General features: G+C 40.5%; 1 protein-coding gene across 1 annotated transcript in view; it reads right to left on the reverse strand.

Moving 5' to 3' along the window:
- Nucleotides 1-1,257: 1,257 nt before the first annotated feature.
- LOC111611056 overlaps nucleotides 1,258-12,596 on the reverse strand; it is a 44,069-nt gene continuing 32,730 nt past the window's right edge. Inside the window, exons 27-29 of the mRNA XM_023346676.1 lie at nucleotides 9,327-9,463; nucleotides 1,454-2,711; nucleotides 1,258-1,350 (exon numbers count right to left, since the gene is read on the reverse strand). The gene's annotated coding sequence lies outside the window, so the exon portion shown is untranslated. The remainder of the gene's footprint in view (nucleotides 1,351-1,453; nucleotides 2,712-9,326; nucleotides 9,464-12,596) is intronic.

Consider the following 12,596-nt stretch of genomic DNA (forward strand, 5'->3'; position numbering starts at 1 on the left):
TCCTGCTTGTGCTACATTAATATCTCTGTTTTCTTCATCAGTGAGTTGAACTTCAGGTGTGTTTTTGGTCTTTCTGAACCATTTGTATTTCCATCCAGCAGAGGGCAGAAAGCAGCTCAGTGTCACACTGCCCCCTATTGGTATGGTTGTAGGACCTGCAGTCAGTGTGGCTCTGGGTTGAGCTGATGTTAATGAAATGAAATAAAAACGTCAGTTAATATGTTTAGTTATTCTTCAGTCAGACTGAGAACAAATATTCAAATGTATCATCATAATATATGACAAAAATCTATAATTGAGTTTCTCTAATTGGAATCACATGTTATCTTGAAATAGTTATCTTAATTTAAAAACCCAAATAAAAACAAAGAAAGAAAAAGAAAAGAAAACAAAAAATGAAAAACAATTTATGCTATTCTGTGATTAGCTCACCTAATGAAAAATAACTTTATTTATAAAATAGTAAGTTTAATTGCATTTCATAGAATTTGGGTTTTCTGTGGATGGGTGGGTTGAAACTGCTGAGGTTAAAATATAATTTTGGGAGTGTTACGGCCCGGGGCCTTATGGGCTGGGTTGCAGGTGTCTTGTTGTCTGTCTTTGTGCTCCTCCCCTTTACAGGTGCTGCTGATTTTATTCATTTGGAGCACAGAGCATTTAAACCTGGCTGTCTCTACCTTCTGGGTCGCCATCGGCGTCCACTCTGCCTTCATGCTTGCGGTGTTTTGTTGCCAGGCCTCAGCTCCCCTCCTTCTGCACATTTGAGTTTGTCTTTGTTTTTGCACTTCTACAACTCCATATGCACTCATACACCACATCCAAGCATTTGCATTACACCACTGATACTGACATCCTCAATCCATTGTTGTTTGTGTTAATAAACATTCCTTTTTATGCACTTTAATCCCTGCATGATCTCCCGTTATTGTTATGACCTTGAGCCAGTCGTAACAGGGAGGAACAAAAAAAAGCTAAAATGATTTTCTGCATATAGATTTAACTTACAGAGGAGTAAACATGTGTATTAGCTACACAACTCTTAATAATGTACAAATCTGGTTGAATAAGATCATTTGGACTCACCAGTGACAGTTAAAGAGACAGTATCACTGCACTTGGTATCATCAGAGCTCTTCCTGTGTCCACAGCACTGGTATTCACCACCGTGATCGATTTGGATAGGTAGTAATGTGAAGCTTTTGTGTGGGTTGGAGTGAAGAATTTGTTCTCTATTTCTTTTTATCTCATATTCCCAGTCGGTGTCTTTGCCTTCATTCATGTCACAAATGAACGTCACGCTCTCTCCAGGATGAAAAGTCGACCAGTTGGGATCAATAGTCAGAATTGCGCCTAAAACGCAGCACAACACATTTAGCACATTTATCATGCAGTTTATACAGACGTGGTTCATCCTGAGATTATAAATAAATATGAAGAATAAAAGAGAAAATACCTTCAGCATGTCCGCAGCAGAGAAGTGCATTCATCACTAAGATAAAACCTAAAACTTTTGTCATTATAAATGTTAAAAGTTCAAAAACAAGCACAGAGTGTCTCTCCGTAACGTCCAGCTCTGAGACTAACACGTTCTTTTCATATCACTGAAATTTCCGATCAGTAGCGCTAGTTTCCTGTTCTGTGAGCTCATGGTCACTTTTTTTTATCTTCATCTGAAAAACATCATAGCTAAAGAATAAGTACTACCACAAATATCTTGACACTTCCCACACAATGTTTTGACACTTAGTTTAACTTCTTTAAACTAAGGTGACTCACAAAAAGACATAACCCAGTTAAACGGTTTTAGGTAACCATTTGTTTAAAGGTCATGTTCAGTTTAGCTTAAAAGATTTATTTGCTCAAAAACTAGAGGAAGATATGATGTGCAAAACAAACAAAAAATTCTTAAAAACCTAATGTAAATAGGAGAGAATGAAGATAACAGATTTAGCAAATTATTACATTAGTGAACTTTCTAATATATAGAATTTTCTCATCAAGTAAAAGATTAGTTTAAAATTAAGTTAAAAAAAACTACAAAAAAGAGAAGTTGGTGCACATGCTGTCAAAAGCAAACATTTTGTTCATTTTATCTGCACCGTTCAAACACAGGAAGTGACATCGCTGCACAACAAGCCTGACACGAGCAGAGAAGGCTTTCTCATGCTGATTTCCAGGCCTGATGATGACATTCTGTGTGTCGGAGGAATATTTTTTGCATTATACTGTATATATTTGACCTTTTGCACGGGAGCTGCTATGGAAATTTCGTTGAATTCTGTTCAATGACAATAAATGCTATCTATCTTTTGTTTTGACACAAGTTGCACTGAATTTATCAAAACAACCTAAAAAAACTGTTTTTATTTTTGTATTTTAAAACCTCTAACTTCAATCTTTTGTGTTTCACCATGGAGAACTGACACTTCCTGTCCACCTAACAGAAGCCAATTTGGGTAAAACTGTTAAATAAGGCTTTATGCTTTAGCGCAGATCCTTTAATCCATTGTTTGATGTCTTATTTTAATAAATACACAATAAAATCATAATTTGTTGCCCATGTTAACAACCTCATTGATCATCTTGTTAACTCTTTCTACAGATTGTGGAATCAATTTTAATACCAGTAAACTGACCAAGCAATGAATATCCACATGTAGGATCACAGAAGTTACAGTGAGTTTGTCCACAGCAGAGCAGTGTGTTCAGCACTGAAATAAAGGTTAAATGTTCATCAGCATAAATAATAAATTAAATCAAAAATATTTGTCAAACCCTCACACTCAGCTTTTACTCTGTTTACCTGTTAAATAAAAGCAACTATTATAAAGATATTGAGTATTTATTTGTTCTGATAAGAGTAAAATCAATTGTTTTAGTGCATTGTTGATTTTCCGATGAGTTAAAACTTCATTTTATAAGCTTCACATTTGTAAGGACTTTCGGTGGGGACCCGGACATTCAACCACACACAGGAGTTTGCAAAGGAAGAAAAAAAAACCAAGTTTAATTAAATATTTAGACTCTGGTTGCTGGGCTTGGAAGGAAAAGCTGAATCTCTACTGGCTCGTGGCTGTTGATAATCTGGCAAGGAGGCAGAGGCTGAGAGGTGTTTAAGTAGGGCAGGGACAGGTGGTAAAGGTAAGCAATCAGGGGTGACAGGTGAGCTGAATGAGTGTTTAAACACAGCATGGACAGGACAGAACATGAATCATGACAGTACCCCCTCCTCAAGGTCCGGTTCCAGAAGTACCACCTGGCTGGTCAGGATTGGACCGATGAAACTCCCTGATCAGGGACTTGTCCAAAATATGTTGAGCTGGCACCCAGGAGCGCTTCTCTGGCCCGTATCCCTCCCAGTCCACCAGGTAATGTATGGACCGACCCCAACGTCTGGACCGAAGGAGATGGCACACAGTGTGAGCAGGGCCTCCATCGATGATGCGGGCAGGAGGAGGGGGCCTGGAGGAGGGTACCAACTGTGAAGTGAAAACAGGTTTGACATGGGACACATGAAAGGTGGGACAAACCCTGAGAGTCCTGGGGAGGCGGAGCCGAACAGCCACGGGGTTGATCACTTTGGAAATTGGGAAGGGTCCTATGAAACGAGGAGCTAGCTTGCGTTTTTCAATCTGCAAGGGAAGGTCCTTGGTGGATAGCCAGACTTTTTGTCCATTGAGGTAGGTGGGTACTGGAATTCTGTGACGATTGGCAAATCTGGAACATAAAGCAGAGGTTTTCAGAAGAGCCCTGCGGGCCTGACGCCATACCTGCTGGCACTTCAAGGCAGAGGGGACTTTAATGGACCTTTCTTGAAGGGACAACACAGGAGTCTGGTAACCGTAGACAATGAAAGAGGGAGACAGGCCTGTAAAACTAGAAGGGAGCGAGTTGAGTGCATACTCCACCCATGGTAGGTTTTGTGACCAAAAAGAGGGGTCATGTTCACAGAGCATACAAAGTTTGGTCTCCACTTCTTGGTTGATCCTCTCCGTTTGCCTGTCAGTTTGAGGGTGGAACCCTGATGAGAGACTCACCGAGATACCCAGGAGACCACAGAATTCCTTCCAGAATCTAGAGACAAACTGGGGTCCCCTGTCAGAAACGATGTCAGTTGACAGGCCATGCAGGCGGGACACCTCCCGAGCCAGAATCCCTCCCAGCTCCTTGGATGAAGGCAGTTTGCAAAGTGGTATCAGGTGGGACATCTTAGAGAATCGATCTACGACTGTGAGAAGGACAGAATGGTTATTGGACGAGGGCAAACCAGTCACAAAATCCATGGATATGTGGGACCATGGGCGGTGTGGAACAGGGAAGGGTCGTAGAAGTCCAGAGGGTGGCTGTGACAGCTGTCCCGACTGTCACACGCAGACACTATTGGTAATGGTTTTCTGTTTCCCTTAATATTACTTTATATATTGATTAGTGAGTAGTTTAGATTTTTATCTTTAAATTTGTTTTCATTAGTCTGACTGTTTAGTTAACTATTTGCTGTGCACCCATTTAGTTAACTTTATGTGTCAGTTCTTTGTATATTTTGTTAAATATAACAAATTAATTTCTTTCTTTTGAGTTACCAGTTTCCTCTGGACCTGTTCATGAAAATCACACAGATGAGTTCCAGCTGACCGGTGTCCATATATGGGTGTCAAACTTCCTCAGCGGGCCATTCCATTTGTTCACCAGGAGAGGGGGAAATTTGGTCTTTAGTTTAATTTTAGCATTTATTTAATGTTTCTTCTTTTGGAAAGTTAGTTAAATTCTGATATTTATTTCATTTATAGATTTAGTAATATTCTGACCAATATTTGTTAGGTTTTTGTGTGTTTATTTACCCCCTAGTGTGTGTTAATGGTCTGATCAGCCACTATTTAAGTTCCCCTCATGTCTTGTTTGTGAGGTCAGTTTGTGCTTGAGTTTGTTCTGTTACCACCTGAGTTGTACTTTGTTATGTTGACCTCAGTTTGGGCCCAATTTAGCATTTTTGGATTCTTTTTGTTAATAAATTAAGATTATATTTTGAATTTTCATCAACGTCTCTCTGGCTGGTTCATGCAAAACCTTCACAGTGGCCAACGGGATGCAAGCCTTGATGAACTCTGTAACATCTTGAAGCATGTTTCCCCACCAGAAACAACTTCTGATCACAGATAGGGTCTTACTGACTCCTGGATAACAGCAATGTCTAGACTCATGACAAAATGACAATACCTTAGTTATTATCTGCTCAGGGACAAATAGTTGATCTTTAGGACAGTTCTCAGGGATGTGGCTTTTTGGTGGGCTTCTCATATTTTCTGCTCCAGCTTGGAAACTGCTAGCCACACTGATGTGGGGAGCACATAGTCCACCTGCTTTGCCTCTTCCCCCTCCTTCATAGTCTCATGAAGCCTGGAGAGTGTGTCTGGCTTTGCGTTATTACTCCCAGGTCTGTAAGACAGTGAAAAATTAAAACAACTGAAGAACATGGCCCACATGGCTTGCCTGGGGTTGAGTCTCCTTGCTGACTTGAGGTACTGCAGATTTTTATGATCAGTCCAAACCATGAAGGGTTCCTTAGCTCCCTCAAGCCAGTGCCTAAACTCCTCAAGTGCCAGTTTGACTGACAGTAGTTCGCAGTCACCAACATCATAGTTGGTCTCTGCAGAGGACAACTTTCTGGAAAAAAAAGGCACCTGGGATGGTACATCAGTACAATCTGATGTTCCTCTGATAGTACATCAGAAGCCTGGAGAGTGTGTCTGGCTTTGCACTTCTGACTGAGTACGGCTCCCACCCCTGAGTCAGAAGCATCCATTTCAACAATAAATTGACTGGAAGGGTCCGGTGAACGGAGGATGGGAGCAGAGGTGAAAGCCCTCTTAAGGTGATCGAAGGACACAGCAGCAGTCTTGCCTTAAATGAACTTGCACTTAGATGAGGTAAGGGCATGAAGTGGAGAGGCCGCAGAGGTGAAATTACAGATGAACTGGCGATAAAAGTTTGCAAACCCCAGAAATCTTTGAAGTTGTCTGCGGTTTTGTGGCTGGGGCCAATTCTTGATGGCGTCCGTCTTGCTGGGGTCCATGGAAATCCTGTTAGGAGAAACGATGAAACCCAAGAATGAAGTGGATGGTTTGTGAAACTCACACTTCTGCCTTAACAGGTTATTCTGCAGCAAGTGGAGAATGACAGAACGAACATGAGCTTGATGGGCTTTGAGATCCTTAGAGAAAATTAAAATGTCATCCAGATAAACATAAACAAAATGACTGACCATGTCCCTAAGAACATCATTGACAAGTGCCTGGAACACTGCAGGAGCATTGGATAAGCCAAAGGGTATTACAAGATATTCATAATGACCTGTAGGGGTGTTAAAGGCAGTCTTCCACTCATCCCCCTCCTTGATACAGACCAGATGGTAGGCATTTCTAAGATCAAGCTTGGTAAACACTGTGGATCCCTGTATCAGGTTGAAGGCAGTGTTCATTAGGAGAAGTGGGTAACGAGTTTTGACAGTGTTGTCATTCAATCCTCTGTAGTCGATACAGGGTCTTAAGGAGCCACCTTTCTTGCCCACAAAGAAGAAAGCTGCACCAGCTGGGGAGGAAGAAGGATGGATGATACCTGCCTTGAGTGCGTCACTGATATAATCCCTTATGGCCTTATCTTCTGGGCCAGAGAGAGGGTATAGAAGGCCTCTGGGAGGGTAGGTACCAGGAAGCAAATTGATTGCACAATCGTAGGGTCGATGAGTTGGAAGGGAAGTGACTCAATGCTTGTTAAGGCCTCCCTAAGGTCATGGTAAACAACAGGTACTTTGGATAAGTTGGGGTAGGTCTCCTGTCCACAGATAGGGACAGAAGCAGCTAAAAGGTAAGTGGAATGTCAAGACGGTGACCAGCCCAACACCTCGCCCTTAACCCAGTCAATTTGAGGGTTGTGTTTTCCTAACCAAGTGGCTCCCAAAATGACAGGGAGATCAAGGGAATTAATTATTAGGAAGGAAATGAGTTCATGGTGATTCCCAGAAATACTGAACTTAGTGGGACCTGTTTCGTGGGAGACCTGATGAAGTATGTGGCCATCAATTGCCAAAACTTCCAAACACTTAGAGGTGGGAAGGCGTTGGATACCAAGAGATTCGGCAAGACCACGGTCCATGAACTCAGTGTCTGCTTCTGAAACAATAAAGACAGAAAGCTGCTTTGTACTACCATCAGCTTGGAGCTTGGCCAGAACAAAGAAGAGGATTTCAATCACTTTTGACTCAGCAGGAGCCTCTTACCTCCTACTAAGCTTGGCCTTTTACTGACGAAGCAGGTGACCCTCTCCATCACAATAGAAACAAAGGCCTCTCTTAAGTCTCCGCTCTCTCTCTTGTGGGGACAAGCATGATCGACCAGTCTGCATAGGCTCCTCCACCGGAGAGGTGGGTGATGAACTCAAAGGTGGAGCCAGGACTGATGGCTGTGGCCTGGGAACAGGTTCAACATAGTAAGTACGACAGGAAGTACTCTTCTCCAACCTTCTCTCATAATGCCTCTTGTCAGTCCTTGTGGCCAGAGTCTCCAGTTCTTGTAGATCCTTGGGAGCGTCCCTAGTAAACAGTTCATCCTTTACCTCCTCACTGAGATCCTGGTAGAAAGCGTCACATAGTGCCTCATCGTTCCAGTTACTTCCTGAAGAAAGAGCATGAAAGTCAATTATGTACTCGGTGACCTGCCTCCTGCCTTGCTTGAGTTTGAGAAAACCACGTGCAGCCTCCCTGTCAGGCAGAACTTGATCGAAGACCCTGATTAGTTCCTTGGAAAAGTCCTTGAACCAAAAATAAATGAGGGAGTCCTTCTTCCACTCAGCAGTATCCCATAACCTGGTCTTACCCAAGAGAAGGGAAATAGCATAGGCTACTTTAGCACGTTCAGTGGGGAAAGATGATGGTTGAAGTTCAAAGACAATTTCACATTGAGTAATAAAGGGACGACAATGACTCTGCTCACCCTTAAACACCACTGGTGGAGACAGGCGGGGTTCATGAGTGGGCGAGACCTGGTAACCAGACGTAGAAGCCTTGTGGCTAGGAGAAAACACACTTTTTGGGGGAGAAGAGGAGGATATCTTATCAAGTATGCTCATCATTTCTTGCATGTTAGATTCCAGGCGGTTAATAATGCCTACAACACTTGAACGCCAATCCTGTGTGGGTGACAGGTCCATAGTGGCCAGATTATACTGTGAGGACTCTCAGTGGGGACCTGGAAATTCAACCACACACAGGAGTTTGCAAAGGAAAAAAAAACAAGTTTAAATATTCAGACTCTGGTTGCTGCTCAGAATGAGGTCGTCAAACTCAGCACTGAGAAGAGAGGGGAGAAGACTGGTGATGCACTGATAAAGGAGGGGCACCTTAGAAATATACAGCTTAACTGACCTGTAGAGCAGTAGATGGGTGGAACTGAGAAACCAGGTAGAACAGGCTACTGTGGAAGCAATAAAACTCTCCACAGGAAGATCGAAGAGGCAACACCCAGGGACTTTGACAATAAAAAGGCAGAGGTCATACACAGGAGGACAGAGAGAGCAAACTTAGCTTGAGGGGCAGGAAATACTCGGTGGTCGTGAGGCAAAGCTTGGGTCAGGGTCCAGAAAACCAGAACAGATGGGATCCGTGAAGTGCATAGCAGCGGGGGTCAATCCGTGGACAGAAAAGGGTAGTAGAAACAATGAAGGTTTGGAAGGAAACTTTGACTCTCTACTGGCTCGTGGCTGTTGATAATCTGGCAAAGAGGCAGAAGCTGAGAGTTGCATGAGTAGTGCGTAAGCAGTGGCAGGTGAGCTGAATGTGTGTTTAAGCACAGCATGGACAGCATGGAAAGGACAGAACATGAATCATGACACACATCCTGACTGAAGACAGAACATCTGCAGACGTTCTGCACGGCTACGGAAACTTCACACTCATCTCTACTGGTAAAAAAGTGATAAAAGTTTTTAATGAATAATTTAAGTTTCTTGTATCAGATCATGTTTCATTTTTCATCTTTGTTATATAATATTTTCATTGCTCCCACATTAGTTGTATGGGATATAAAGTTCTGTGCTAAAGTCTGATTTTACAATAAACAGCTTTTCAAAATGTTTGCACAGAAATGTTTGTGTTAGTAATTTGTCACAGAAATAACCTGTTTGAAGTTGCAGCAAACACATCAAGAACAAATGGTTATACTAAGTAAAGCTACACAAATACAATGGAAGATAAAGTAGATATTACAGCAGACAAGATGTCAAAGACGATGTTCTTCTAATCTGCATCATTCATACAGATAAAGTGATCTACTTACAGAGTGAGACCAGAACCCTGGGTGAGGTGTTCCCCATCCTGACCTCAACCTGGAACCATGTGTTGCTCTGCTTTGGTCCAATAATCTTCCTTTCATAACATGCTGCCTCTGCAACGTCTCTAGAGAAATGGAGCCGTCTGAAACAGGATCAACGTTTTATCTGAGAATGACGGGACAACGTTTATTTTAAACACTGACATCACTGCACTGAGTTTCTGCTCTGATGTTTCCGCTCCAATAAGGAGAAGTTGTGGTAAATGAAGCACAGGACTTTTTATTTTTTTTATTTTTTTACAAACGAGTTAATAAAAAATAAAATCATTAGATAAGCTTCTTCTGCTTTTTGGAAACCATAAAATAAAATTCACTTTAAATAAACTGTAAACATCATTATTGTAACACATGAATAGTTTAAATGTTTAATCCACTACTTGGTTTGTGTTGCGTGCGAACTCTCTGACAAACAAACCATAAAATCCCCTTTTCATCTAAAAACAAGTGATGGTGAGAATGATCTCACCTATCACAGATATATAAGGTCTTAGGTGTGAATAAACAGACATGAGATCAGACACTGTGAAATAGTTTGGAGTTTAAATAGATTTAAGAAGAAACTCTAAAAATGTACGGAGAGTGAAAAAAAGTTTCTGTGTTTCATTTAGCAGCGTCTGTTTGTGAGACAAGAAGAAGGATGGAAAATCTTATTTTCAGCAGAATAATCCTCTAACAATGATATCAGTCAAACCTACACCACACACTGACCTTTAACCTGATCCTAACTTTAGCCTCATCTACAATATGTCATAGATTAATTTCTTTGGTCAGCTTAAAGAAGCCGTTAGCAGCTCTGCTAACCCAGCATGGGTTTTGGCTGTGAGGTCATGGAAAAGCATTTGCTTTTCTGATGGCACTTAATTTTCAGTTTTCTGTACTAAATATTTCACTTTAGTCCAGATCTTCCACCAAGAGACGAGGAAACATTACAGAGTGTCCTGCAGAAACTCTATAAATACAATTGCAAATGTGCTGAGCTTCATCTTCAGTGACATCCTGCTCAAGAAGTGTTGACCAAAGAAGCAGAAGTTCTCTTTAATAGTATGAAGACTCAGCACTGCCCTCTCGTGGCAGGATTTTGAATCCAGACTGCAGGCCATTGTTTCAGAGTTTAGGTCTGGCACTTCTTTCCTGGTGTTTTAATCTAAATTATCCATTCAACTGAATTTAAAAATTGTCCCATTTATTCTAGTTTCAGAAGAAATCATGTGTGTTTCAAAACTCTCTGAATTGTTGTTTGTGCTAAGCTAACATGGTTGTTGCAGCTGCAGGCAGCAGCTGTGTTTTCAGTGAGGAGGAGGATGTTGAGCTTGATGATGGATGTGTGAGATGTTCTGCTGCCGTTTCCACCACAGCCAATCAGACTGGATGGAGCAGGTTCATGTGAAGCAGCAGAATCCTGCAGACACACAAGTTTTCTTCCTGGATGGATCACCGGACATTCAGCCCTTTTCTGGAGCTCTGACAGAAATGACTACTTAATAGCACCATCTGCTGGCCACTATCTGTAAGCACAAGTCACTGACAGAAGAAAGGTGGGATTTCTTTTTTCCCACCAAGATTCACAGATTAAATAAATAATGTTCAATGTTGTTATCAGGACATACAGTAAAGCAGACTTTTCTTTTCTGTTATTTATTGTTAATATATTACTTTGCATAACTGAAAATTGCATTTTAATTGATTTTGTATCAGGTATTGCATCTCCAACTGCTACTCCACTGTTTTAATTTTGCAACTCTCTAAAAATAACAATATTGTAAAAAATGCATTGATGTTTGTTTTATTTTCCTCCTGATACTTTAAACCTAGAAAGAGCAAAAGACAACAACTCCTTTCATTAAAGCACCTAGCTTTTAAAAATATATATATATTAGTTTTCGGTCATCTATTATTTCTTAAAGCAGCATGCAGGTTTGACAATCTATAAAAACAGAACAAATCCTGAACAAATAATAATAAATTAACACACTGTGATAATTGGAGCTGGTTGTCATTTTTGCCGTTTCCTCCACAGCCCAAACACACTGGATGGATCAGGTTCATGTGAAGCAGCAGAATCATGAAGACACACAAGTTTTATTCCTGCGTCACATTATTGAACTGACGGCCAGTTTCTGGACCGATAACTTGGAAAACTATGACTTAAAGTTTCCATCTGCTGGCCACTAGCTGTAAACACAAGTCAGGGACAGAACACAGCGTGTATTTTTGGGAATGAATCATTTAAATAAATAATGTTTTTTGTAGAACAGGGTATTTATGTATGTGTTTAATTATAATTATTTTTGACAACATTGAAAATTGCAAAATATCCAGAACAGCCCTGTGTAGCAAACTTTTAGAATATAAAATGTGATTTATTAAAATATTACATTTAATTTACAATTAATGTCAAATTGTTCATTTTCTCATTTGTTTGTGCTGCAGTAAGACAATTAAGACCATTAGGAAACAGTAATTAATGAATACCTGAATAACTTCATTGTGTTGTAGAGACCATGTCATTTATTCATGTTTATCCATTTGTACATCTATATACTTATGTGCATTTCTATAAAAACAGGCACCAATATACAAACTTTGTCACAGTCTTGTATTTATTATGAACAACAAAGTTGTAAAAGCTACAAATGTTGCATAAGTAAGAATGGAGTTTGTAATTTTAATATTTTGCTTTTTTCTCACTGGGATGTTGCAAACCTCAGATGTTTTGCATTTTCAGCTGATTAACATATGAACACCAATGTAAAAGTATAACACTTTTGATTATTGCAGAGATGTAACATTAATACACCTTCAGCATTGTAAAGCTGCAAAAATGCGATCATCATCACAACATATAACAACAAAAATCGAATGTTATGAGTCGAACTGTTGCAGAATAAACCAACAGAGTTATCCACAGCTTTTATTAACCTGAGAACAAACTGGAGCTTCTGTTGCTGCTGGACTCCAGTTTCCTGTTAACAGAGAAAGTATTTTTTTTACAAATCAACCTAATACTTCTGCTGGTATAGTATGTCAGAAAATGTGTACTAGAAACATGTGCTGCTTAAAACTTTAGATAATTCTGTATTACTGACACCAGATCTAGTGGAATCTGAGCCAGTATCAAGTGATGCACAAACACATGAATCCTGTGCAAATAATATCTGTGGATCACAGAGGAAGCAAGTTGATACAAATGTTACTCTGGCAAGAGCTCGTTTATTC

This window comes from Xiphophorus maculatus, chromosome 14 (genome assembly GCF_002775205.1).
Source record: "Xiphophorus maculatus strain JP 163 A chromosome 14, X_maculatus-5.0-male, whole genome shotgun sequence".
Taxonomy (NCBI): Eukaryota; Metazoa; Chordata; class Actinopteri; order Cyprinodontiformes; family Poeciliidae; genus Xiphophorus; species Xiphophorus maculatus.